The sequence below is a fragment of the Taeniopygia guttata genome, chromosome 1A (genome assembly GCF_048771995.1).
Source record: "Taeniopygia guttata chromosome 1A, bTaeGut7.mat, whole genome shotgun sequence".
NCBI lineage: Eukaryota > Metazoa > Chordata > Aves > Passeriformes > Estrildidae > Taeniopygia > Taeniopygia guttata.
Window position 1 is genome coordinate 2671602 of NC_133025.1, and position 27500 is coordinate 2699101.

General features: G+C 45.5%; 1 protein-coding gene and 1 long non-coding RNA gene across 5 annotated transcripts in view; one reads left to right on the forward strand and one right to left on the reverse strand.

Annotated features, from left to right (window-relative positions):
* PLXNA4 (plexin A4) overlaps positions 1–27500 on the forward strand; it is a 467181-nt gene that overhangs the window by 251415 nt on the left and 188266 nt on the right. The gene's annotated exons all lie outside the window — the stretch shown is intronic.
* Positions 24797–25672, reverse strand: LOC140680591 (uncharacterized). The gene is made up of 3 exons (XR_012051937.1): positions 25618–25672; positions 25455–25507; positions 24797–24864 (listed from the first exon to the last, which is right to left on the reverse strand). It is a non-coding gene; the product is annotated as an uncharacterized lncRNA (long non-coding RNA).

Consider the following 27500-nt stretch of genomic DNA (forward strand, 5'->3'; position numbering starts at 1 on the left):
GGGAGGCAGGGAGAGGAGGGAGAGTGTGGAATCCAGGGCATCCCTCTGGCTGCCCTGGCAGGTCTGGGACCCTGGCAGGGGTCAGGAACCCCCCTGGACAGAGCCCCCAGAGACACTGTCTGTGATCTCTGTCCATGGAAAAGAGTTTTCAATCTTACAGCATGAATTACAAGCTCTGAGTGTTTGATATGAGTAATAATTAAGTGTGGCACGGGTGCAAAAGTAAAATTTTAGGATTCTAGATTAGGGGTTCAGAGGGGACAAGATGGAGGAAATTGGGTGTGTCTTGTCCTTTTTCTCCTTCTTCATGCCCTCCATGTTTCACTGTGGTGTTGGCATTTTTCTGTTGGTTCAGGCTGGGGACACACTGTCCAACGTAGGTGACAGATATTGGCACGTTATTGTAAATCCAGCACAGGTAGTTTCTGGTATTTAATGTTTGTAACATCCCACTGAGGGCAGAGCCCCACACGCTGCCCTGCAGGACAGAGCTGCGGCAGGGCAGCAGAACATGTTAGAGATAAACAGAATAAACAACCTTGAAACCAGCACAGACCAATTATGGCTTCTTCTTTGGCAGTGGGGCTGACAGACAGAGAATTTCTACAATCTCAGGATCATCAATACCACAGATTCTGACAGGAGAGGGGAAGAGGGTGAAGACACGACGCTGGTGGAGCGTCAGGAGCCTTCTCAAAGCACTTTGCTTCTCACCACCGAAAGCCCTTCACAATTAGTCTTGATGTGATTTACATTTACTTTAAGGCATCTGCATAATGGGATGTAATGCACAGGAAATGTAGTCAGAAGCTCCTGAAAGCTTTTGGGGACTGACAATTCCCACAGAGCATGAAATCTCCTTTTTCCCTGCAGTTGGAAGTGAGTCTGGCCTTTACAGAACGTGTGCTCATGGGCTAAAATGCCCAAAATTTGCCTTTCAGTGTGTCTGAACTATCAGTTCTATTCATGAAGTGTCCAGACTTGCCCTTTCTTTTCCATCTTTCTGATGGATTTATTGGGACCTTGAATTCTTACTCAAGAACCAAGCAGGAGGATTTTCACCTCTAGATTTTCACTCACATCCAGGTGAATGTTGCTTTGCTGTCAGTCAGGGGCAGACCTGGGGCTGGGGGAAGCTGGACCACCTCTGCCCACACCTGGCAGGCTTTGGTGGGTAGGTTTGTTGTGAGAAACATCACTTCTGCTTGTAGAAAGTCACCTTGGCCAAGGAGCTCTGAAATTTTAATGCTCCCCACCAAATATTGACTCTCTGAGGGCGTCTGAGTAAGCCTTTAGTGGAGAAGTCGATATTTGTCTGATGTTTCAATGGATAATGTTGCTTTTCTCTGAATTTCTTCTGGACTCTGCTGGCCTCTCCCAAACTCGCTGCACAGTGGCAAAAGCAAGATAAAAACATGGGAGGAGGAGGAGGAGGAGGGAAGTGTCTCCTCTTGGAGGGTTGTTTTGTGCTGTCCACTTCTCCCTGCCTTAATGAGGCTCCTTGTTGGATGCCTCTCTCTAAAGTCAGCACCTGATCCTGCTGTAATCACTTCCAGCACACAGCAATCCTTCCCCATTTGGCTCTCCCTCGCTCTCTATGGGATTTGGGCAGCCAAAATTTACCATGGACACCGCAGAAACGTTGCAATAAATGCAAACACACCAGCAATTTTCCATGAGAAAACATTCCTCTTCCCACTGGAGATCAGTGCAGGATAATCTCATCACTCCATCCCGAGTGGACTTGAGTGGGTCTCATCTGTGCTGCTGGGAAAAGAAACTCCAGGTGAGATTTTAGGCAAGGTTGTAGCCATATATTGGTAACAGAAGGCAAATGTCTCTGTTTCCCTGTTTTACTGCAGCTCCTCAGTTGAATTCTGCAGCAAAGGCTCCATCCTGCCCTTGGACATGGTCATTCTGCCTCCTTGGGCAATTTGACATCTGTCCCCTACAAGTCTGAGCTGCAGAAGGATGCCAGTGGGGTAGAAGTAAATATATTGCCTTGCAGGTAGCAAAATCACTGCTGCAGGTTAGATTTCTGCCAATTTACCAATCATGAGGGACTCAATCTAAGTTGGCTGTGCCTCCCAAGAAAGAATAATCCTGTAAACAGTGTAGCTCCAATATACTGAACAATTAAAGAACTTGTTTCTGATTGAAGTTGAAATTCATTATATTTCCATTTGCAAGGCGAGATGGGCGGGTTTCAAAATAAGTGAAAAAAGGAGCTAATTTATATTTCTGTTCATGCTTGTAGCAGCTAGTAAATAAATCCAGGTGCTCAAGGGGAGTTGGGAGACTTTAATTTCAATGGCAGCTTGGGTGTCTGGTAACTGTGGGAGTCTGGACCTAAAATAAATGCAGAGGAAGAGTTTTGAGCAGCAAAGGGCACGGGATTTGTGGGTGCATCTTCTTTGTTGTTTTAAATTTGTTCACAGAATCCCAGAATGTTTTCTGGTGGAGGGGATTTAGAGATGATCTTATTCCAACACCCTGCCATTACAAGGACACCTTCCACTATCCCAGGTTGCTCCAAGCCCTGTCCAGCCTGGCCTTGGGCACTTCCAGGGATGGGGCAGCCCCAGTTTGACTCTCCAGTGCAGATTTTATCCCACCCAACTGCTGATTGATGCTTTCACAGGTCTGTCTGAAAGACATCCCTGTCTGGGATTGACATTTTTGGGGTGGTCACCTCAGCAGGGCAGCCTGGGCTGGCAGGAGGTCTGATCAATATTTATCTGGCCAAGAAAGGGAGTGAGTGATGCAGTGTCATATTTAAAAGGTGTCTCCATTTAACTGGAGGTCACAGTGTACACTCTCCTTGAGTGGTGGCATCATTTCATAAAAAAGCTTTTTCATTAATTAAAGTCCCTTAACCTTGCATCGTGCTCAGGGTTTGGTATAGAAGCTTATTTTTTTTTCTGATCAATATATATTACCATATTTCCTAGAAAGAGGCTTTCACCCCCTCAATTAGCTGAGGAAAAAATAATTGTGTGCATTTGAAAGCATTTTTGTGCCTCTAGTACCCATTAAGTAGATCAGAGCTGCAGTTTTCTTGTTCTTATGGACTTTTGTCCATATCAGTTACCCAAAGGAGCAGAAAGCATTGTTTGCTCTCATTCAGATGACATTTCAATAAATGCCAGGGGAAAATGATGATTCTGTTCTGCCTTTTTTTTTTTTTTTTTTTTTTTTTGTTATTTAAGCTTGAGAGAGAGGGTATGAACTCATGAATATACCCCAGCCCATAAAGCAGGAGTTTTGGAGTTGTGATTTCTGTGTGATCTCCATGAGATCCCCCACAAGTCACTAAAGGCCACAAAAAGCTCCTTACAGCAAGGTCTGGCATTTTATTCTTATGTAACACCCAGGGCCACTGATTTTGGTGAGGTTTCCAGGCAGAAACATGCTTATTAATTTATTCTCAGAATTAATGGAATTGAGCAGGAGAGGAGAACTGTTTCATCTCCCAAACCTTCCCTTGCTTCCAACTTCCAGCACTCTGGGAAGCCTTTGGGCAACTTTGCACTCCCAACCCAGGGACAGAACCCTGCAGGTGCACTCACCCCTCAGCAAAATTCCCTCCTGCTGGGCTGGAATTAATATTCTTATTTCAATCCCTTTGTACGGGAAAAGCTAAAAATTAATTGCCTGTGCACAGGAGAGGTGAACAAGCAGATGCCCAGGAAAGCACAACAGAATTATTGAGTGATTCTGCTTTAATTAAGTGCATCAGAGAGCTGGGAATGGTGGGGCCCCGTGCTTGGTGCCAGGAACATCATTGAGAGGAGGATGTGAAGGGATGGCTCCTGCCAAGGGATGATGGAAGGTACTCAAGGAATATAGAAAGCTATTTTAATTCTGGCTTCCTTTGAGAAAGCTGGAGCTACAGCCAATAACCATAAAACTACTGGGGCAAAGCTGCACACGCACCAAGGGCATCCCTCAAGCACTTATCTCTGTGAGCCCTGTGAGAAGGGACACCTTTTATCAATGAGAGGGGAGCACAGCAGAGCTGCAGCTGTGAATTCCCTGCCAAAAAGGGCTGCAGGCAGCATTTTTTAACCTCTGCCTGAAGCTGGCACCATCCAAACCCATCCAAGAGGGAGGAATCTGGGGGCATCCTCCCTTCTGAGCACATGAAGCACATAAAGCATCCAGAGAAAGCATCCAGAGAAAGCATCCAGACACCTGCTGGTGGTGAGAGAGGGAAATTGGTGGGAATTAGGTGAAATACACTTGATTTCCTGCAGGTTCAACTTTAGGATAACATGAGGTCCCCTCAGCAGTAGGTGCTTCACAGCAGTGCTTTGCAAAGAGAGCCAAAGCAGCTCGTTTTAGGGAGTTATTTGCAGTGTCTGTCAAAAAAAAGATTTTTACTTCAAGTCTCCTCTACACCACAGTGAAGGGATCTTGGCTTGTCTCCAGTGTCCGTGTTTTTCCTCCTCAGGATTCCCTGTGATCCTTACAGAGATGTTGGAGACTCTGGCTCTGCCACCAAGGAGCAGCTCAGATTTTTGTGCAAGGCTCACCCCCAAAGCACAGACCAGCTTGTTGATAATGATTCCAATCATTCTGCAGCACGTGGCTTTTTTCCTCTGCTGGGCAATGAATACTTTTCCCCTCCAAGGAATTAATTCTCATCCTTTTGGGAGGGTGCAACATTTCCCCTTTCATTTCTCTCTGTCCCCAGCTTGCCCAGGTTGTTGCTCTGTGCATCTGAGGTGGTCTGAAGAGTGATGATTTTGGGGTCTGCTACCCAAAGAACAGCCAGAAATAGATTCTGCCAAGTCACATTATTATATCACTCCTTCAGCTTTAAGTCTGAGTGCTTGGACTGAGCATTCTGGCAAAACTCAAGCTGTGCTTTACTTTAGAGCTATGGAGATTTTCTTGTCACCTTCTATTCTGGCTCCCAGGCAGTCTGTAAAGGAGAGATCACACTCCAGGGACACAGACCCCACACCAGGAGATGACCCACCTGGAATTAGCAGCCTGGCTCAGACATCAAGGTGTGTCAGGCTGACTACAGCTGATTTTCCATTAATTAAAGCCTTTTAGCCCTCAGTTTGAAGCCTTTAAAGCCCCAAACCCACATCACTGCTGTAGGAAATGTGTCCAGGGATCCCAGAGGTGAAACTGCTGACAAAGAACTGCAGAGAAATTAGGAAAAGCAGTGATCCATGGCAAAGCCCTTCAAGGACGTTTGTGGGGTTGTTTCTCAGAGTGCATCAAGCACAGAGAGAAGCAGGGAATTTGTGGGAATGGCTCCCTGTGGGAGCTGAGGTGTGGAAGCTCCTTGGCTTGGTTCTTTATGGACAAATTGCAGTAGGGATCAGGACATTCCTCCTAAAATTTTTGTTCATCTCCTGGGTTATTTCCATCCTCCTCTAAGCTTCTGGGCACTGCACTGATTCAGCTGCTGATCCTTAGATGTTGGAGGATATTCTGTTAAACACTGTAGTGCTTCAATGCATAAAGTTGTTCTTCAAATCACAGAATCATTAGGGTTGGAAAAACCCTCTAGGATCCTTGAGTCCAAGCATTAACCCAGCACTGCCAAGCCCAGCACAAAACCATGTCCTTAAAAGCCACATCCGTGCATTTTTTTGAACACTTTCAGTGTAACAGGAGGATAAACTTAACAAAAAGCCCAGATCAAATGCTAAGGGTCTATAAACAGCTAAAGATGGGCTTAAAGTTTGAATCACACTGAAAGAAAAGAAAATGTAAATTATCTCCATTTATCATCATAACTGCAACCTCAAAAGTGCTTTCGAATTTTGGTAGAGGTGCAGTGGGAAAGCTGAGCATGGCCAGTGAATGGAATAACGAAGCTGCAGGAGAGCAGTAAAACTGGAAAATTACTTTAAAACCGTGGAGATTTTGGCACATCCAGTGTGGTGTTGCTACCAACCAGCCTTTGGGCAGGGTTTGGATTGTGGCCAGAGAGGAAACTGCGGTGAAAAATTAGGGGGATATTGGGGTCTTCATTGGTGTTTGTGCACAGAGACCTTTTAGGGCAGCCCTAACCACAGCACATCCTCATCACAATCAATGTGCATTTTGCCACACTCTGGGGCAGTGTCCCACAGCACCTCAGTGCCTGAAGGTAGAGAGATCACCTGGCAAAAATCAGCTCCAGCCTAAATAACCTGAAGGTCAACAGCCATTTCCAGTATCCAAAGCAAACTGGACCTCTTCCTTTTGATGTGCCCAAAAAGCACTGCAATTCTGCACTGCTCCTTTAATTTTTATGGCATTTTGCTCCTTTCTGTGGCATGCAGGAACTTGCAGTCTGCTCATAACAACATAAGATCACAGCGTGGTCTGCTTTATATCTGCATATGTACAGAGACACACAATGTTTCTCCCAGCATGCAGAAAGAATAAATTCTGGAGTAATTTTTCATTGTTGCTTTTATGAGCTTCAAGGAAAAAAAAAAAAAAAAGACTCCAAAACCCTCAAAAGCTAATAAATAATTTATTCAGATGAAATTGCAGTTTATTGTTCCAGACTTTAGATTAGCCCAGAGTGCACGTGGGATCGGGGACGTCTTGCCTATATTCTCATTGTATAATTTTTTTTTTTTTTTTCATGCAGTTCACAAAGTTTGTGTGTGTACTTACATTTGTGGGAGAGCATGTGCATGTGAAGGCAAAAAACAGGCACAAAGAGATGTAGATTCTTTCTATCTCTACATGAATCATAGAATGGTTTGGGTTGGAAGGGACTTTAAAGATCATCCAGTTGAATATTTGTAAAAAAAAAAGAGATCCAACGCTCTGTTTTGGATGTGCAGACTCCCTTCATAATCCAACACAAATTATGGATTCCTGACACCTCTCTCCAGCGCAGGACTGGTCACTGGTGGTCACTGGTGAGCTTTGTTTTCATTCCAAACAACCATTTAAAATACACCAGATGAACTGTGTCCATTATATGTGCATATATTGGTAAACACATGTGGGGTTTGTGCAGTGGACCATAATAATATGATTTTATGTGGCTGTATAATTAGCACATTGCAGTTTTCTTATCATGCACATCCAGGTGAGTACCTGGGGTACTGCATGGACAGAAGTGTTTGACCATGCAACCCTTTATAACATTACCCAGTGTAATGAGACATAGGGAAGACAAACCCAGAAGAAAAGAACAAAAACCCCTAATCTGGCATTAAAAATTAGGGGCAAAAATCCCTAATTTTTTGAGGGTCTGCCTTAGAAGCACCAAAAAAGTGACATTCAGGGTTATCTTCTTGCTGTGGCTGAGGGGCTGAGGTTACCTACAGAGTCACAGAATCAAAGGATGGTTTGGGTTGGAATGATTTTAAAGTTCATCCAGTCCAAGCCCTGCCATGGACAGGGACACTTCCCACCAGATCAGCGTGCTCATCCAACCTTCATGAGCAGCCAGGCTGCTGGGCCTGACCTTCCAGAAACAGGGCTTTGCCACTGACCTCCCAGGTAAATCATTTCTGTTTTCTCTCTTTGTTATTCTGGTCTCTAGGAGATCAATCTATTCAATTTCCAGTGCCTTGAAGCTCCTTTCTCCCTAAATTTTCTGCCACTCTCGTCCATTTGGATGTGGACCAGAATGTCTGTTACTCCATGAGTGCAGCAGGGTTGGGGTGGGCTGGCTTTGGTGCCTACCACCCCACCAGTCCATCACTCCCCCTCCTCAGCAGGGCAAAAAAAAGAGATTTTAAAAACTCGTGTGTCAACATAAAGTCAGTGAAATAAAGCAGAAACGAGAATTGTGTACAGAAGCAAAGGGAAAACAAAATATTTACTCCCTTTTCCATCAGCAGGTGATGTCCAGACACTTCCCAGGAAGCAGGACTTGAGTATGTCTGGCAGTTTGTAAGACAAATACTTTACTAACAAATCCAACTCCCCTTCTCCTTTTTCTTGGCTTTTATTGCTGAGCAGACACCATATGGACTGCAATATCCCTCTGGTCAGTTTGGGACAGCCATCCTGGCTGTGTCCCCTCCCAGGATCTTGCCACCCCCGGCCTGCTGGTGAGGGGGAAATGTTGGAGAGACAGCCTTGATCTTGTGGCCAAAACACTGGAGTGTTACCAACACCTTCCCATCTGCCAGTCCCCAGCACTGCGAGGGATCTGGGAAAATTAACTCCATCCCAGCCAGGCCCAGTTGGAGGGCACAACACCGTGGGATTCTCCTCTCAGCAGGGAAACTTTGCCACATGAATAAAATAACAAAGATAAACCACTGCTTTGGTTTAGCAGCTGATGCTTAAAATGAAACAACCCACAAATTCACATGGAGTGGAAAACAGGGAGCTGGGAAAAGCTCTTCCCTTGTTGATTCCAGGGGTTGGTTTGCATTGGTAAAGACAAACTAAAACCTGGGATGTGACATCCCTGCCAGATGAGGTCTTAGGGAGATGAGGCAGATGAAGCAGAGGGGCACAGGGTCGCTGCTGCTCCCGATTGCTGCTGCCCCTCGCTCAGGCACGCTCCAGGATCACCATTTCCAAGCAAACCCGGATCTGTATTTCCTTTAATGTGCCACTGGCTGCTTCTCCTGACCTCGTCCGTGCTGCCTATTACCTCAGCTCTGCTTCCCCTCCCTTCTGATCGAATTACTAAAGCACACAGTGGAGTCTCTTGGCTCAACAAAATTTAATGACAGTGACAACAGAGGAGGATAATAAAGATAAATCAGCTGCTCCCAGGAAGGAAAGATGAAGTAAGAACAGAGTGAGTTAGAAGGATTCACCATGTAGTGACCCCAGCGTGTGCACGTTCCTCTCAACATCTGTGAGAGGAAAAGCAGTTTTTTTCCTCTTTTTGGGGGGATTTGACAGGGAAAGCAGAGAGCAAAGGGGACCAAGGCACTGGAGATTTCTGCCTTAGGCTTGTACTTGCCATGGAATTTGGGGCATATCACCATCTCTTCTCCATCTCCTCCCCAGGCTGGAGGCTGAGAAGAGACCAGGAGAAGTTTTTCATTATGGAAAATCACAGCAAAGATCAGATCTGGGGTTTTTCATCCCATCCCTAGCCCCGTGCATTCATGTGATCTACACAGTTAGTAAAGGGAAATGGAGTTGGTAAAGGAGCTCCTTCATCCTCAATGCCTATAAACCCCATGGCACACCAAATCTTGTTAATCCAGACTTTTTTGACAAGATTTCTCATGAAAGTCAATGGGGAGTGACTGTGACTACTGAAATATCTTCTCTGACACTCCCCATGTTTCCAGTTGCAGAGCATTTCCTTTTTAATGAGAATTCATGGGGAAAAAAACCCTCACCCTTCAACTGCAATCCCCTCTCCCCTCCCACCAGGTTGTTAAATGTTTGCAGCGTTGCCCTAAACAGCCCAGCACAAAACAGTGAGCTGTAGCTGAGACCTCCTGCAAGCTCAATAAACTCAATGGACGTCCTCAAGAACTTTAACTGGGAAGATTTAGTTCGTGAAGAAGAAGGAAACAAACAGCCAGAGCAGCTTTGCCTGCCTGTTGTCCCCAGTTTTGCCAGAACCAGCTGTTCACGCTGGGATTAGCTCAGAGGTTTGTACTGAGCAGAGTCTGACTCACAAGAACAAAAACAGGAGATCATTACATCTCAGTGCAGGCTCCAACTGCTGCGGGCTGCACAGGGAGAGAGAAAATTAACTGGAGTGGGAGCTCGAGCTGCAGAGAGGCTGCACAACTTCTGCCTGTGACAGAGGAGAGGGAGGAGGGAGCACATCCAGCTCCACAGGGCTGGGATGGAACTCCAGCCAGGGGGATGGAGGAGATGACTGCCAGACTTCCCTTCACGCAGCCCTTTTGGTCAGGATTTGTGTGCTCAGAAGAGGAGGAACAAAATTAATTCTTTTACAAAGATGCTACTCACGCAGAAATTCTGCTTCCCTCCAGACAGTGAGTGATGAGAACAATTTCCTCATCTTTTTGAGGCAGGTGGGAGTGTCTTCACCCTCACATGAATTTCTCAGTGAAGGATAATCTCTGAGTTAGATTTGAGGTATTATTGCCACACTTTAGCAGAAGATGTCCCTGTCCTGACTGGAAAGAGATGACCTTGGAGGTCCCTTCCAACCCAAACCGTTCCGTGGTTCCATGGAAATGGGTGATCTGCTTTAGGAAGTCATGTTGGACAAATATAAAGCTTGCAAAAAATGGGCAGAAACAAAAGACAGAATCGAGTGAGAGTTCTCCATCCTCACCTTATTATCGCTATAAACAAGGAACCAGCATCCCTCTACCCAACATGACAAGTTAATAGCACATGGAATATCAGAGAGCAGCTACTGATTTAACAACCACTTCCTTTCTTCTAATAACTTTTTTTCTAACAGTGATGAAAGCTCTGGAGGGGGGGAGAGGAAATCAGGAGGTTAAAAGGTTGCTTGGACAGTCTTTCACATTAAATCTGTGCTTGCAGCTCAGGGGCTCTGCTCTACTCATCCTTGTCAGGGGATGGCTTGGGGGTGGAAACAGCTCTGCAGACTGTTCTTATAAGTCCTGAGAAGCCCAAAGGGCTTCACCAGACAGGCTCTCAGCCCCAGTTCAGTGCTGCTGTGAACTCAGGGTCACCTTTCTTTGTGTTTCTGTCTTTCAGGCAGGACTCCCCCCACAACCTTTCAGCCCTGTAACATAATAAACAGTGCCCTGAAATGCTCAGTAAGCCCATTCCTCCATGGGTAAGTCATCATTGCCTGGAACAGAGCAGGCTGCACTTCCATCATCTGCTGATGGCTGCTGCTAACTCTTCTTGTTTTTAAATTTTTTTTCTCCCCTTAATTTATTTTTGTACTACTCATCAAATAACTCAGTATTGTCATGGCCCAGTGGCACCAAAGTTCATGGGAAAATCCTCCTGACAGCAAGACCTGGAGCTGCTGCCTCAGGGTTACCAGGCACCTTGGCTGGCTGTAATTAATGCTCCTGAAGCCCTGGCTACCCTTCCACGTTGGCCAAAGACCTGGAGTTGTGTTTTACTGCTTGGCCCCACCAGTTCTGCCTTGCAGGAATTGTTATTTATACCCCAGCTCCATCTCTTCTCAAGTGGGGAGACAGATGAAAGTTCAGATTTTCCCTCTGTTAAGTCACCAAAGGTTATTTTTGAGCACCTTCTGGAACATATTCATTGTCATCTCACAGAGTGAGGACATTGGAAGGCTCTGCCACGTGCTGTATTGATCCCTTGACTTGATTAGTTGGTGTATTGAATACCCCTGCTTTTCTAATCTAATTAATGCAAGATAAATACTCCATGCAGGGGCCTGGAGTCACGTTCCAAGAGTAATCAGGGACTGGGACTGATTAAAACCAGAAAGCTTCAAGGATAATTTATGGACTACTTGACACTACTGGCAGGTTGGGGTATTTTGGAGGGCTCTGTGTTGTCTCTGGCTCAAAATTGCCTCCTTGGCGGGCTCCACATCCAAATTCCTGCTCAGCCCTCAGTAAGACAGCTTTGGGTTTGGAGGGGTTTAATCTTGGGGGTGAAACACCAGCCTGGAAGTGAGGACATCTGGTTTCATACCTCACCTGCAGTGGGAGGGCACTGCCAGAAGGGCAGACGAGTCACTTCACCTCTGACCTTAAGAAAATCACATTTCAGGGTCTGATAAAAATGCTGAGCACCAGGTATGTGAGGACTTCACTCTTATTTGGGAATCTGTAAGGAAATAGAGCTAAATTATTGTCGGAATCTGTGGTATTGATGATTCCGAGATTGTAGAAAGTCTCTGTCTTTCTGCCTCACTGCCAAAGAAGAAGCCATAATTGGTCTGTGCTGGTTTCAAGGTTGTTTATTCTGTTTATCTCTAACATGTTCTGCTGCCCTGTCACAGGTCTGTCCCACATCAGTGGGATGTTACAAACATTAAATACCACAAACTACCTGTGCTGGATTTACAATAACGTGCCAATATCTGTCACCTACGTTGGACAGTGTGTCCCCAGCCTGAACCAACAGAAAAATGCCAACACCACAGTGAAACATGGAGGGCATGAAGAAGGAGAAAAAGGACAAGACACACCCAATTTCCTCCATCTTGTCCCCTTTGAACCCCTAATCTAGAAACTTAAAATTTTACTTTTGTGCCCGTGCCACACTTAATTATTACTTCTATCAAACACTCAGAGCTGGTAATTCACCCTGTAAGATTGAAAACTCTTTTCCATGGACAGAGATCACAGACAGTGTCTCTCGGGGCTCTGTCCAGGGGGGTTCCTGACCCCTGCCAGGGTCCCAGACCTGCCAGGGCAGCCAGAGGGAAGCTCTGGATTCCCACAAATTATAGAGATGGAGCTGAGTTACAGTTTGTCCCTGTTTCAATCCAGATCTTGGTGTTTCAGGACAAATGAATGCTCTGGATCAAGAGGGATAACTGGAGCAGGGAAGGTGATAGTGGTAATTCATGTCACATGCATTAATTAAATAACTCGCTAGGTGGGAAGTAACTCCATCACTGCTGCGAGGAACAGAGAAAAGAGACAGAGGGAATTTTCATGCCCAGACCAGGGCAGTGTGTACTGCAGGTGTGGTTGAGATGGTGGGGGTGAATTTAGTTCCAGTCACCTCCTGAGGAAAGCCCTAACTCCTCTGGAAGGAAGCCTGGCTGGGTGGATTATGACACAGGATTCATCTTCCCTTTGCTTTGTCCTCCAGCTGTGGTGGCTCTTGTAACACCTGGCCATGGGATGTTCACCTTGATGAGCACATAGGAGAAGTGAGGAGTTCAGGGGTGGGACTGGAAAAACTCCTCTAAAATATCTCCAGAGTGTGGGACAAGACTTCTGTGAGAGGTGGTGGGCAGTGTGGGTTGAGCCAAGCTCCACCTGCCCTGATTGCAATTACCCTGTGGTTGGAACAGCATGAACAGTTTTTCCAGGGAATAGGGAGCCTGGGCACGGGGTCACTGATAGGAATGGCAGGGCCATCTATTCCAATCCCTTCCTTTTGCATATATGTTTTCCCAGGCGGGAGCACAGCTCGTCCAGCCAGGGGAAGGCAAGGGCAAGTTCAGCAGCCAGATGTAATTGCATTTTCTTCCACAATTGCCTGCAGGGCTGAACCACGGCCCTTCTGTGCCTGCCTCTCTCCTCACAATACATCAGAGAGAATTGGTGTAAAATCCAGTTAAAAGGCCACTCTGGGGTCTCAGCTGCTGCAGCACAAATTGAGGATGAATTTCCCCTCTCCCGTATCCTCCTGATGGGTTTTGTCACCCAGCCCCATATGGCTGGCTTGGGTTTCTTCTCTCATCCTGCTCTGTTGGTCTCTCCTCACAGCCCCTGTAGGTGCTCGTGAGCTTTTTCAGAGCAGGGCTGCACTTCAGGCTCCCTGTTTTACAGCGCTGTCATTGCACAAAGATTTCTCTTCCTACACGTGTAAAAGGGAGCCTGAGATTAATGGGGTGTTGGAGTGGATAATCACAAATCCAGCTGCCCCAAGGTAGCTGAGAACAGAGATGGTGCAAGGCAGGGGGAAAAGGGTAGTGGGGCCTGAGGGAGCTTTGTAGGGTACATTTATCACACTGTTGGCGGAGAGATGCAATTTATATGGACGGAGCATAAATCCTGTTGGAGTTGCAGGAGGCTCCATATGGGCAGTGGAGCACCTGGGCGTGCTCTGGTGCTGCTGTGGCCATCCTGCCAGCTCTCTGCTCCCCTTCCCTTCCCTGCATTTCCTCTTCCCTTTCACATCCTGGTAATTTCCATTCTCAGCTCACCTAAGAGCCAGCCCCTCTCTGTGGGTGCAGGTGAGCAGGAAGGGCATTTCCCTGTGCTCTGCTCACCGGGAGACATCTCTGCTGGAGTTACTGAATTATTGGGAATTATTGGATTACTGGAAAAGCTCTGCTTTCTCCTCACCAAGCCATTCCCCAGGAACAGGTTCTGCTCCAGGGATTGCTCTCAAAAGACCCCCACAGAATCACAGAATGGTTTGAGTTCAAAGGGACCTTAAATCTCATCCATTTCCACCCCCTACCATGGGCAGGGACAACTTCCACTATCCCAGGGTGCTTCAAGCCCTGTCCAGCCTGGCCTTGGACACTGCCAGGGATCCAGGGCAGCCAAAGCTTCTCTGGAAATTCCAGCCCAGCCAGGAATTCCTAATTCCCAAAATTCAATCTATTCCTGCCCTCTGGCAGTGGGAGCCATTCCCTGTGTCCTGTCCCTCCAGGCCTTGTCCCCAGTCCCTCTGCAACTCTCCTTTATGCCCTGGAAGAGGCTCTAAGCTCTCCTGGGAGCCTTCTCCTCTCCAGGCTGAACATCCTGGGAAGAAGGATGCTGTTCCACTGCTTCTTCCTGGGTTTTGTGTTCTACCTTCATACCCTTCCCAAAGATCTACCAATCACATCTCCCCTCCATCATTAATTGTCCTCTTAACATCTGATGCAAAGGCTTGTTTGCTTTTTCACAATCCTGGAAAATAATTTTCCTTTTGGTTTTACATTTTAGAACACAGAGCACCAATTTCTCCATTATTCTGTCCCTGTCACTCTCCAGTCACTCTTCCCTGGATTTCAGCCATCCTTTGTGCACCCCCAGCTTCTACTTCCAATTTAACAACCACAAATTTGTTATTCAGCTCCAGTCTGCAGACACACACACACACACACATGGAGAGGTCCCAAGAACTTGGAACAAGCCTTGGAAATGAAATAATAAATAGAGACCCTCCTCCCTCCCTTCCTCACACGTGCTACGTGTTGCTCCAGCAAACGTTGAATAAATCACTGAGCTATGGGGTAATAAATCTTTCATGAGATTAGGACCATCTGAACTTCAGCGATTGTGTGGGGAATGTATAAATTCACATGCAGATACAGAGTGCAGGGAAAAAAAAAAGGATCTTTAGATTGGTTATTAACTTTGGAAACACTTGATGAGTTTTGATTCATTAAGTGTTTCAAAGTCTTGTTAATTTAATAAGTACCGATGAGGCTGTAATGTAAGACAACAATCAGTAATTTGGAGGGGGGAAATAATAAAGTAGTAATTACACAGCAGAATGTTTAATCAAAGAATGTGGAAACTTACAGTTTCACATTAATTTGAAAAGGTTGGAGATTTAAAATTAATATTAGCTCTGACACAGGGAGGCTTTCTCTACAAGCAGATAGGGTTTATATAATTGCTTAGAATTAAAATGCCTGTAAATTTAATGGCTTCACCTCTATAACTGGATCCTCAGGCTCTATAGGTAGAATAGAATTAGACCTAAACCAGTCACAGTCCTTCAAATCCATTTGGAATTTTGGCAGAAAACCTCAGGCCGTGGTTTTCTTCTGGTGTCCTGTGCTGGAATGGAAAGAGCTCCCAGGAAACTGAGACACACCAAGCAAAATTCAACTCAGTCTTGTCTACCATGGAAACATCTCTTCTTGCCCAGAAAGTTTTGGATGCCCTTGGATCCCTGGGATTGCCCAAAGCCAGGTTGGACACTGGGACTTGGAGCAACCTGGGTTAGTGGGAGGTGTCCCTGCCTAGACAGTGGGTGGAACTGGATGATTTTTAAGGTCCTTTCCAACCCAAACCATTCTGGGATGATTCTGTAATGATGATTTTCATCTGATTTGTTACCTGAGACTCCACTGGCAGTCGATGGAGAGGCAGAGTTATTTTTATGCTGTGATCTCTCTCACTTCCTTAGCTGTCTGTACCAGGATTCCACTAATCCTTCCCCAAATCCTTCCCCCCACCCTTCCCATGTCTGTGCTCCCCAAGGAGGGAGCATGGACAGCTTGCTTACACACAGCCACGGGCATTTCACACTTTCAATTTTATCCCCACAGTCTGTGCCTGCCTGTACCTGTGAGTGTGTGGGATGTGTTTGTGCTGTGCCTGTTTGTAGGATGGGGAAGGCAAATCCAGGTGGGCACTCAGCACCAGTGCCCCAAGACAAACAAAGTCATTGCAAAACTACTTCTGGAACAAGGGCAGCTGGATGAGTTCTTGGAGCTGTTGATGCTCCACCTTTTTCCAGGCAAGCCCCATAATTCTAAGATGTGTTATTTTCACATTTCTCCTCATCCTGACAGGGTTCATTCTACCCATGACTCTTCATTTGGTGTGGTTCTGTAGAGGACAGGGTGACACTGTCCAGCTAAGCAGAGTGGGAATGATGGTCTGACAAGCAGCAGGAGCAGATAAATGTGATTTAATTTGTCCTCTGTCTGGACTCAACTTAGGAAAGCAGGACAAATCTGTCCAGACACAGTTTGTCACTCTTTAAGTGTCTGTCCAGGCTTTCTCTACAAGGACAGAAGGAGCAGGGAGCAGTCTCCTCTCACAGCCAAGCTGCTGGAAAACCCAGTTGGCATTCAGCTTGGATTCACCATTAGCAGGCTGGAAAGGTGGGCTAATTAAATGGGTTTCAGGCCTGTGTGGGCTCAGCTTTGCTTTGCTGCTGCTGCTCGTGTCCTGTGGGACTGCTGGATATGGAAAAGAGCTGACTTTGGGAAAATCAGAGCACAAACCCTGCCTGGCTTCGCAGGGTTCTGCTTCCAGCATGCTTCCAGCATGCAAACCACCAGCTCCTGGGTTTGGGTGCAAAGGGACTTTACCCTCTGCAGAAACTCAAAAAATTCAGTGTGTTTCTGCTCTCCCTGGGGGATCCTCATTGTACTCTGGAAAGAGAAAAAACCCTGGACTCAACAAAGTTGGGCTATTTGAAAGAGACAAAGTTATTTTGTAAAGGAAGAGTCTATGTTCAACCACTTTGGAAAACAGCCACCTTTTTTTGCATCTTGGATGCATATTTTGTCCTGAAAGCTATTGTTTAAAGATGTGTTGACTTTCTCCTCTCTTATATATAGAAATTCATTTCTTCCCCTTCCTTGCAGAAGACTAAAATGAAATTATTTTTTCCTTTACAGACCACTTAAACCATTCTCATTGTTTTTCGTTATTGTCCTTTGGGTAAGGGGAGGGGGAAAAAACCTCAGAAATATCCAAATTTCAGTTTGATCCCAGTTCCTAGATTTATTCTGAGGGCTGGCAGATGTAACAAGAGAAAATTTGTTTACTATAATTTTTTTTCCCTAACTTTTGCCCTTGTACAGCTTCAGCATTCTCCCAGTGTTTGACATTATTTCCTGTGCCCACTGAACACTTTTGCTCTCTATTTTTGACCCAGTTTCCATTGGCTGCACCCTTGGGTTGACAGGTCACGCTTTTAAATTATCCCTGTTCTTCCAAACAATGTCCTCTCTAAGTGTTTTTTTTTAAATGATTATTTTTATTATGTGCTTTCATGGCACCAGGAGATGAATAATGATAAGGAGGCAAAGACACCTAATATTTATAAGATCATTTCAAACTACTGTGTGTCCTCAGGTGGTTTTATGCTCAGCAAAGAGATTTATTTTGGGGCAAACAGTAGTTTCCAAATATATCTATACAGAGGGATGGATGATTTGTAAGCTCTACTGATCTTCCCATAAAAAAAAAAAGAAAAGGAGATTTTTTTTTTCCCTAGAAGAACTGAGTGTGTGATTTTGACGGCGTTCCCTTGATGTAGGGATGCACTTTGTTCTTCCTGTGATATCCATTAATTCCATGCAATGTTCAGGTAAACTGGAGGGCAGGCAGCCTCCAGTGCTGACCTGCAGCATCACAGCTCCTGCCACATTCTGGGCCAGTGGATAGGGAGGGGAAAGGAGGGGGATGAGATGAATTGTAATAAAATTTCTCATTTTTCTTTGTCAAAAGTCCTGAGTCCTCCCACGACAATGGAGTGGGAATGAAAGGACTGGCTTTGAAGAGGGAACTAGAGGGAGCAAAAAGGTACAAAAGCCTGTAATGACCATGAGCACAGGGAAAAACGTTGATGTAGGTGAGGGAAGATGAAACTGATGATTCCTGAAGTGAGTTTGATCAGAAAACTGGCACAGAAGGAGACCTGGAGGGGCTGGGAGTTGGGTTCTGTGTGCAGGCACATGTTGGAGTGAGTGTTCAGACACCTGGTTCAGCAGCAAGTTGTTACAAGACTTATTTTGAGGCTGGAATTGATAATTTGATTTTTCTGCTGTTCTGTTTTATTTTTTTGGGGGAAAAGGAGCATATCCTGCAAGAGAAACTCTAAGCACAGGGTTTTCTCTGGCCTGAAACTGCATTTTTAGAGCCTTTTCTCTACAGCTAAATGGTCAGAGTCAGACAGGGAAAGCACTAGATTTGAGTCAAATTAAAGAATGGGAAGAAAGGTCTTGGAATGCTGCATTGGCCACCTGCAAGCTTGGAGAATTATTTTGAGTTTTTTCTTTGAACTTTCTTTAAAATTATGGAAGTTATGATATGGATATAAAAGATAAGAATAGGTTAAAAAATGTTACAGTAGTGCAAAACACTCTCCCCATTTATCTGTCTCCATAAATTCACCAGGGTTAACCCATTAGTACAAATAAATGATGATATGCATGGGAAGATGTTTTCAGCAGCAGATGTCAGATTGTACCAGAGAATGAAGATGAAACACCACATTTCCTGGTGGTTTTGGGGAGCTCTGGTGCCCAACCCAGAGCCTAATTTAATCTCAGCTCTTTGGCTGCCCTGTGGGATGTGGGGGGAGCACTGTCCTCTCTCTATTTCAGGATGAAATCTTGTTCCTGTAGCCAAACTTTGTGTCCCTGACTGGCTTTTGTTATCATCACAAAATTCCAGTTTCAGGGAGGGATGGGCAGTGCTGAAGTTCACAGAATCCAGAATCCCAGAATCCCAGAATCCCAGAATAACGAGGTTGGAAGAGACCTCTAAGACCATCAAGTCCAACCCATGCCCTAACACCTCAACTAGACTATAGCACCAAGTGCCATGTTCAGTCTTTTTTTAAACATATCCAGAGATGGTGATTCTACCACCTCCCTGGGAAGACAATTCCAGTATTTTATTATTCTTTCAGTGAAAATTTTTTTCCTAATATCCAACCTAAACCTTCCCTGATGTAGCTTGAGACTGTGTCCTCTTGTTCTGTCAGTAAGTTGTCAAGAGCAGAGTCTTAACATCTGCAGAGAACACTTCAGAAAGGAGGAGGAGCTCTGATCTTGCAGCAAAGAGGTGGAGGAAGGAGTCCTCAGGTGACAATGACAGCTTTCAGTGATGGAGATTCCCAGGGTGTGTCTTCATTGATTAGCCCGTGCCACGGCTCAGGGTCTCCTCACAGGGTGGGGAAGGTAGAGGTGGAATGAGAGGGATGGAAGCCCTTTGTATGTGCCTGGTGATTGATCCACAGGGAAATTCTGCAGCTTCTCTGGAGGGAGGATGCTCTGACCCCAGAATTTTGAGGGATTCATCCAGCACTCAAAGTATCAGGCACAGCCAAGAGCTGTAAACAACCAGTGTCGGAATCTGTGGGTATTGGTGATTCTGAGATTGTAGAAAGTCTCTGTCTTTCTGCCCCGTTGCCAAAGCAGAAGCCATAATTGGTCTGTGCTGTTTCAAGGTTGTTTATTCTGTTTATCTCTAACATGTTCTGCTGCCCTGCCGCAGCTCTGTCCTGCAGGGCAGCGTGTGGGGCTCTGCCCTCAGTGGGATGGTACAAACATTAAATACCAGAAACTACCTGTGCTGGATTTACAATAACGTGCCAATATCTGTCACCTACGTTGGACAGTGTGTCCCCAGCCTGAACCAACAGAAAAATGCCAACACCACAGTGAAACATGGAGGGCATGAAGAAGGAGAAAAAGGACAAGACACACCCAATTTCCTCCATCTTGTCCCCTTTGGACCCCTAATCTAGAAACCTAAAATTTTACTTTTGCACCCGTGTCACAATTATTACTGATATCAAACCCTCAGAGCTTGTAAATCATCCTGTAAGATTGAAAACTCTTTTCCATGGGCAGAGATCACAGACAGTGTCTCTGGGGGCTCTGTCCAGGGGGGTTCCTGACCCCTGCCAGGGTCCCAGACCTGCCAGGGCAGCCAGAGGGAAGCCCTGGATTCCCACAAACCAGGAGCTTTCAAATCCACCATTTCCCCACCACCTTCCCAGGAGGGATGGCCCAGATGATATTTTGGCAGGAACAGGGCTGCTTTTATCTCTCACACCAAAGGATTTGGCTCTTTGACCTTTGGGATGTGGCCTGAGCCGGTCGGGATGGGGACAAGGACATTCCCTGTGGTCTGTGCTGAGTTTGGGATGCTGTGGTGAGTCAGTGGCAGCACTGCTGATGGGGAGACTGTTCCTGGGAGTGTTTGCAAAGCAGAGGCTGGCCTGGAATTCACTCCATCTGTTGCAGAAGCAGAGATTGTGCTGCCCATGTCATTTAATGCCAGGGATTTCACACCGAGCTGAGCAGTCCTGGTTCACTTTCCAACAAACTCCAGAAGCCTTTGCAGGACAGCTGTCCCCAGAGAGAGCATCCTGCTGTGTCCTGGATGGACACACACACCTGGCCAGCCTGGCAGATGGGTTTCTTGATCAAACCCTGCAGGAATTTCTCAAATCCCTCTGTGGTCCCAGCCCATATTTGACACACCAACTGTGCTAACGTTAAGGGACAGTCAACAACCCAGCCTGCTGCTCCTCAGTGCTGCCAGGCCCTGCAAGCAGCACAGAAATGTCAGAATTCTCTTCAAAACAGCCACATATTTCAGGACTGTTTCTCTCTAGTCACCCTGCCAGGGGCCAAAGGCTGGCACTCCTGGCTAATCGTCCATCTGGAAGGGTCATCGGGGCACTGGACTGAATGTTGGGTATCCAATTGTGGCCCAGACAGCACATTTTGGGGGTTGATATCCTACCCCCCTCTAAGATACTCCACAGACCATAACAGGCTCTTTTTTTTATGAATTTTGAATTCCCATCTATGGCATATCTGGCTTTATCCATGACTTAACCTCCCTTGCTCCACTGCCTCTTTTTTACCAAAAAAGGTAAATTAAACAACCCTCAGTCACTATTTTCAACCTTCCACTGTTTTTCCCCTCTGCTGGGAATCCTGCTGAAACACTGGGATGTGCAGTGATGGATCTTACAGGAGAGACCCTGTTGTTGCCCAATATTCCAGACATCATCTGCTACTAAACTTTGTAATTTTCCTTTGGAATAGCTCAGCCAAGAAGGGATCTTAAATCTACTGATGCTGCATCTATAGAAGGGTTTTAATTCTGCTCTCGATGGACAAGTCCTTCCTAGAAGCACATGCCAAAATGCTATGAAGGAAGTGCTAACTGTGAATAATAATTATGAAAAACAGGAATAAATAGTCTGTATATGCCACAGGAAAAATGTGGTGGGATTTTTCTACATCTACAAGTCAGATAATGTGTTTAGAGAAAATGAGTTAAATGGAAGTATCACCCTGTAGCAGATCTAATAACCAGCTTAAATGTCTGCAAAATAAATGGGAAGAAAACATTGTGGGTATTCAAGTCTAACCCAAACCTGTGCATGATTTATTCAATTTTGAGCTGATCTAATAAAAGGTGGCAATTTAATCCATTCTGTTCCCTTCCATTAACAATTTATACACAAAGACACAGATAGAGGGGAGGAAGAAATGGGTTGGAAATGGTTGGTCAGCTTGAGATGGGAGCTGGACCTACACAGTCTGAGTTCCTATGGACAACCTGGTAATCTGTGCTAGAAAAGGTAATTTCTAACCGTAGAGACTAACAATTACTACAATGATTGAAGGATTGCTAATTTCTAACAACCCTTCAGTCATTGTAGGAAGAGAAGACACTCAGGAGGTGAGGCATGAGATGGAAGTGAGACAATCAGCATTGTCAGGAGTCGTGTGACAAGCCAGCAGCTGTGATCACAGCTTTGTCTTTTTGTAATTTAATTTTCATTACTTATATTCACATCCATAACTTCCTCTTTTAACTGCTTTTTTTTTTTTTTTTTTTTTTCCCATCCTCCTGCCTCCCTCCATGGCTCATAACATTTTTTCTGGAAGGAATGAGACAAAGAGTGAAGGTTCAGAGTGTCTCATGCATGCAGAGCTTTCCAGACTGCTGCTTTTGCCATCTCCATCCTGGAGATGAGATGCAAGATGGATCTCCTTTTCCCTTGACTTGTTTGACAAACCTAATGTGCAGCTGCATAAAATATTTTCCCTCCAGGCAGTGGAAATGTCAAACTGTGTCTCTGTTGGTGACATGGGCGTATTTAAATAGGGTTTTTCTTACCAGACAGCACTTTAGGGGACTATGTCCTGTCAAGTATTCCCCAGTGTTGGACACTGCATGGGATCTGGAGCACACTGCACACACACATGCCTGGTACAGGGGGTGATAAAGCACTGTCTCAAATGTGTATTTGAACATTATTTTTCATGTAGTTGAAGCATACACCTGAATCTAGATTACAAACAGAAACTCTTCTATGAAGGTAGTCAGAGAGAGTTGGGGTATTCAAGCTGGAGAAGGGTCTGGGGAGACCATCCAGTGCCTAAAGGGGCTCCAGGAGAGCTGGAGAGGGACTTGAGATGAGGACATGGAGTGATAGGACACAGGAAATGGCTTTATATTACAGAGGAAAGGATTAGTTTGGATAGTGGGAAGAAATTCTTGGCTGTGAGGAGGGTGAGGCCCTGGCACAGGGTGCCCAGAGAAGCTGTGGCTGCCACTGGATCCCTGGAAGTGTTCCAAGCCAGGTTGGACAGGGCTTGGAGTGCCCTGGGATAGTGGAAATTGTCCCTGCCCATGTCAGGGGAGTGGAATGAGATGATCTTTCAGGTTCCTTCCAACCCAAACCATTCCATCCTTCCATCAGTGCACGACTGGGACACACACTCTGAAAACACATCGGGCGGAGGCTCCACAAAACACAGAGCACAAAAAGGCTGCAAAACGGGTGAAACACAAGCAAAACACTGATGGTGCTGTGTCTCCCTACAGACAACACAAAGATCTACTCTCAACTAATCTCCTACACCCACAGCTTCACACCCACACCCAGCTCCAACACCCTCCCAGTGCCGCCCCGCCCTGCACGAGCTGAACTCGATGCTCTTGAAGGTCTCTCCCAACACAGTCATTCTGTGAATTCTGTTAATGGATTCTTTGCTTATTTTCTGCCCAGGTTGGGATTAAATGTGTGAGATGCTATTTCTTGTTTGGACTAAGATGTTTATTAGTTCTTATCTATGTTACAAACTGTGAGTTCTACAGTACTTCTCTCTAACAGACTAAAAATGGAGCCCCATTTCTCTCTCTACAAGGCCTTTTAAGGAAAAACTGTCCAATTAAGAAATGACACCTAAATTATTTTCACTTTTAACCCAAAAACCAACCACTTGTGCCCCTCAGTGTGGACTTTTTTATCCAATCACACAAAACCACCCAAACCCATGGAGAAGAAGGACCAGACTGTGTCCCAAAACCTCCATCTTGCTTTATATCTATTACTGTATTCTAAATCCTTAAACTCTGAGTTTCCCACCCTGTGATATCACACACTTCTATCCAAACTCCAGCCCCACAATCCCAGTGCTGCCATTCCATTTTGGAAGCTTCTCCACGGCCTCAGGTCAGTGCAGTGTTCTCCTGGGGTCAGTGCCTGGCAGCACAAAAAGTCTCAAAGTCTCAAATTCTCAGCAGCCATCCATTTCATCCAATTCTCATCCATTCTGTGGATGAGTTTTCTGGGAAGGATGAGTTTTCCTTGCGTTGCAAATGTCAGCTCATGTTGTGGGGCATGTTCCTCCTTGTTTCTTAAACTGCTGCCCCTGAAAAATTGTTTGTCTTGGAGGTGTTTTCACACAGAAGTGGAGATTCTGAGCCTGAAGGGGAACACATAAAAAAGAAACGCACAGGGGAAATGGTGAATCATGCATTAAAACATGCTGGGAGCCAGGGATTTCATTCTAATGCCATGGGACAACATGCACATGCCAGCGCTTCCAGGATTGCCAGAAATGCCTGATTTGCCCAAAGAATCTTCTTCTGTTGTCTCTTCTGTTTCCCTTCTGATCCTTTAAGCAGAAGAGGACTGCCTTCCTCTCTTGATGCCCAGTATCTATTTGAAAATATTGTAATCACACAGTGCCAGGCTATATTCGTTCTCCCAGCTCCTTCCCTCCAGGGAATCAGTGTCAAGCAGCTCTGGCTAAGAGTTGAATGGAATCTTCCATCATTTTCTCAAAAGAAAGCAGAGTAAGAGGTTTTCAAAGCACTCCTAGGTGCCACACTAAAAAACCTGACAACCCCAGACACTCAAGATTTATTCTGGGATCCATTTTTAAACTGGTGTGATTAGATCTGCTCAGCATTTTTTATGGTGCTGTTCTATTTATTTATTCATAGTTTCTATGTCTTTTTAGCTGATGTTGGATGATGCGGAGTAGTGGCTCAGCTGAAAAAAAAAACAACAACAAAAAAATAGAATTTAAAACTGAAATAAAAGTCAACGAACAACATGCTCGGGTTGAAATATGCTAGTTGAAATTAAATTCTGGTTGAAATATGCTAAGTTAAATTAAATACACATAAAGCTTGTGTGTAAACAAGTCCAAAGTCTAACTTAACTTTTGAGGACATATAAACTGGTGGTTTTGGATGTGCCTTGCACTCAAATATACAATTTATAGTGCTAAAGTTTTGCCCCACAGCGTGTGAGCTCTGGTGATGAAAGCCACATTTTCACCATGTTGTAAGAGGAGAAACCAATGAAAATTGAGGCTTGAGACTTAGTGCATAGAAGAACACAGTTTTCCTTTGCTTTTACTGGTTTATGACATTTTTACTAAACGGAACAAATGGAAATTAAAGGAAAGCAATGCAAGCAAACCTTTTCCCGGGGTGGGGACTGCAAAACTTGTGCAAACAGCATTTGCAAAAGCAGCCCTGCAGGTTTTACATCTTGTCACCAACACCTAGAGCATATCAACGTTTTGGAGCTGGCTGTAACACGTGCCTGGGGGAATAAACACAAGGATACAGCTAAACCAGGAATATAAATATAAAACTAAATATAACTCCAAGGAAGAAATGCAGGAGCCGTAACTTGTCAGGTATTTGCTCTAATGAAGGTTGATCTGTGAGGAATTAGCACCAGGGAGATCTGCACACCAGATGCTCCAGAGTCCAGGGCTGGGGAGTTTTAACTCCAAAGTCCACCCAGTGCCAGCTCTGTGTGGCACAGAGGTGCCAGGAGAAGCTCTCATCAGCCTCTCACCACTGTGGATCTGTGGTTTAACTAATCCAGGACTCAACCACTCCTGACTAACAATTTGCTGATGTAAGTCTGACCACTTCTCCACAGCTGATCTTAATTCCAGCTTTGTGGCCAGTTTAGGTTCAAATCAATGAGCCAGATCTGATTTGTTTCTCCTGGAGATCATTAATGGACAGCTTTTTTTTGAGGGGGAAAGGATTGTTTGATGATCAGTGAGCTCTGGCGTTCATCAAAAGGTGGGAGACTGCTAAAATCTCTCCCATGGGAGAAAGAAGTCTTTGGTTTTACTTAGAGCAGAAAAAAGACACCACAAAATCAAAGGTACAAACCTCCTTCTGTCAGTGGAGCAGACGTGGCCCAATTTCCCACTGTGCTGAACGACCTTGGTGGAAATGCAGAAAATCAGGTCAATGGTTAATTTTCACCCTTGGACCTCACTGATCTCCTGGCCTTCAGACCTTGCTAGTGCTGTCTTGAGCTGTTTACCCTCACCTGATGCTCATCTCTCTTTTTTCCCCCTCTGCCTGCTCTGTCCTTCTTCCCATCCTCCTGGATCTGGTATCCAGAGGTTCCCTGTGTCCCTGCCCATGGCAGAGGGGTGGAGCTGGATGATCTCCAAGGTTCTTCCAGGCCATTCTGTGGTTCTGTGATAACCCACATGTGGCTCAGCACAAGCAATTCCCTAAACTGGGTCCTCTGGAGTTCTGGGATGGGCTCAGCCACAAGGAAGAGGATCCAGAACAAGCTGGGTTACAGGTGTTTTATCCAAGCACCATCCCATCCTGTGTCTCTCCAGCTGGCTTTGAGCAATTCCTTGCAATTGTGCACTCATTCCTCTAAGTTAATGTCAGTGATAAATGCCTGATATGCAGCTTAACAGGGAATCTGTTAATCAGGTAAATAATTGACTAATAGCCAGGATTCTTGGAAGTCTTGCTGGGATTGCCTCTGTGTGGAGACAGAGCAATTCATGCCCCCAACAGGATTCTTACCTGGCATGAAACTGTTTATTAAAGCAGGATCAGGATTATGAAGCATAAATTGCTCCTAATTTCATCAGCTTTCTTTGCTGCCCCAGGAGCCTTTCCTTGTTTGTCTTCCAGGCTCTGTTATTTAACCAGACACCGATCAGGTGACGATGAGATAATTGCTAGGTATCAAAATTAACAAATCAATTAATTAAAAAGGAGATCTAGGACTTCCTCTGGCCAGCAGTTCTCCTCCACTTTGCTGAGCTGGAAGAGAAATCACTGCCAGCTTTATTTGTGCAGAGTTGTATGATTATCTGGGCAGCACTTGCCCTCTTGGGAAAATTACATTTGTTTGTATTTGCTATGCTTTTCCAGAAGTCCTCCAAAGGTTTGTTTGGGAATACGAGCCAGCTCCAGATGAACAAGCTAAATAGATAAGGTTGTCCCAGCCAGCTGGGGTCCAGGAGTTTGCTCATTGTCCCCTGCCACTGACCCTGCTGTCACCAGCCAGTCCATGGAAATTGTGGTTATTTTCCATTCAGAGACAACTGGGAGAATTTTCTGGACGATATTCATCTCCCAAACTCGCAGGCTCCTGCCTGCCCACGGTCCCCATTCCCCATCTGCTGCACAGCCTCCCATTATGCAAATAGAGGCAGCTTGCTTCAAGTTTATTTCTTAATTTAATAAAAGTAACTTAATAAATCTTAATGCGATACATTTCTGGTGAATGAAAGGATAGCTGAGTGCACAAAACAGCATCAGCTGTCAGACAGCCTGAGTGTTCTCCAGGAGCTCAGACTGCTCTGGGAATTGTTTCTTTTGAGAAGACTTCACCAAATAAGATCTGTAGCCATGCCTGGACCTTGCTTTTGATCGTGGCCAGGAGGAAAAATTAACTGACCCATCACTGCAATGGAGCCAGGAGAAGGAGGAGATGGCTGGACCGAGAAGGAGCTGTGTGCAGTGTGACTCTGGATGTGGTTTTCTGGCTGGCACCACAGTGTCACCTCTCCTTGATCTGCCCCTGCACTAGAGATTCCAGCTCAGTGCTTTCCCCCTGATTGTCAGTGACAGCAGAAGTGAGTGGGAATTGCATTTATCCCCTTCTACAGAATTAACTTCCTGGTGCAGCCCACCCAGATTTGGGTGTGCAAGGCACCAGAGCAAGATGTTTGAAAGGATCTTCTTTTTGGGTGTGACAGTTCAGCCTTGTGATCCCTATTTCCCAAGAATACCCACAGGATCTGATAAGACTTCAATCCTGCAAGGTGGGAGTGGACTGTGGCAATCTCCTAACAAAAAAAACCCACCCAAATAAAACCAGGGACTTCCCTGAATGAACTCCTCTTTGAAACAGGGCAAAGGGTAAGAGGGGCTCAGGTTTTTTTACTGTCTCCACCA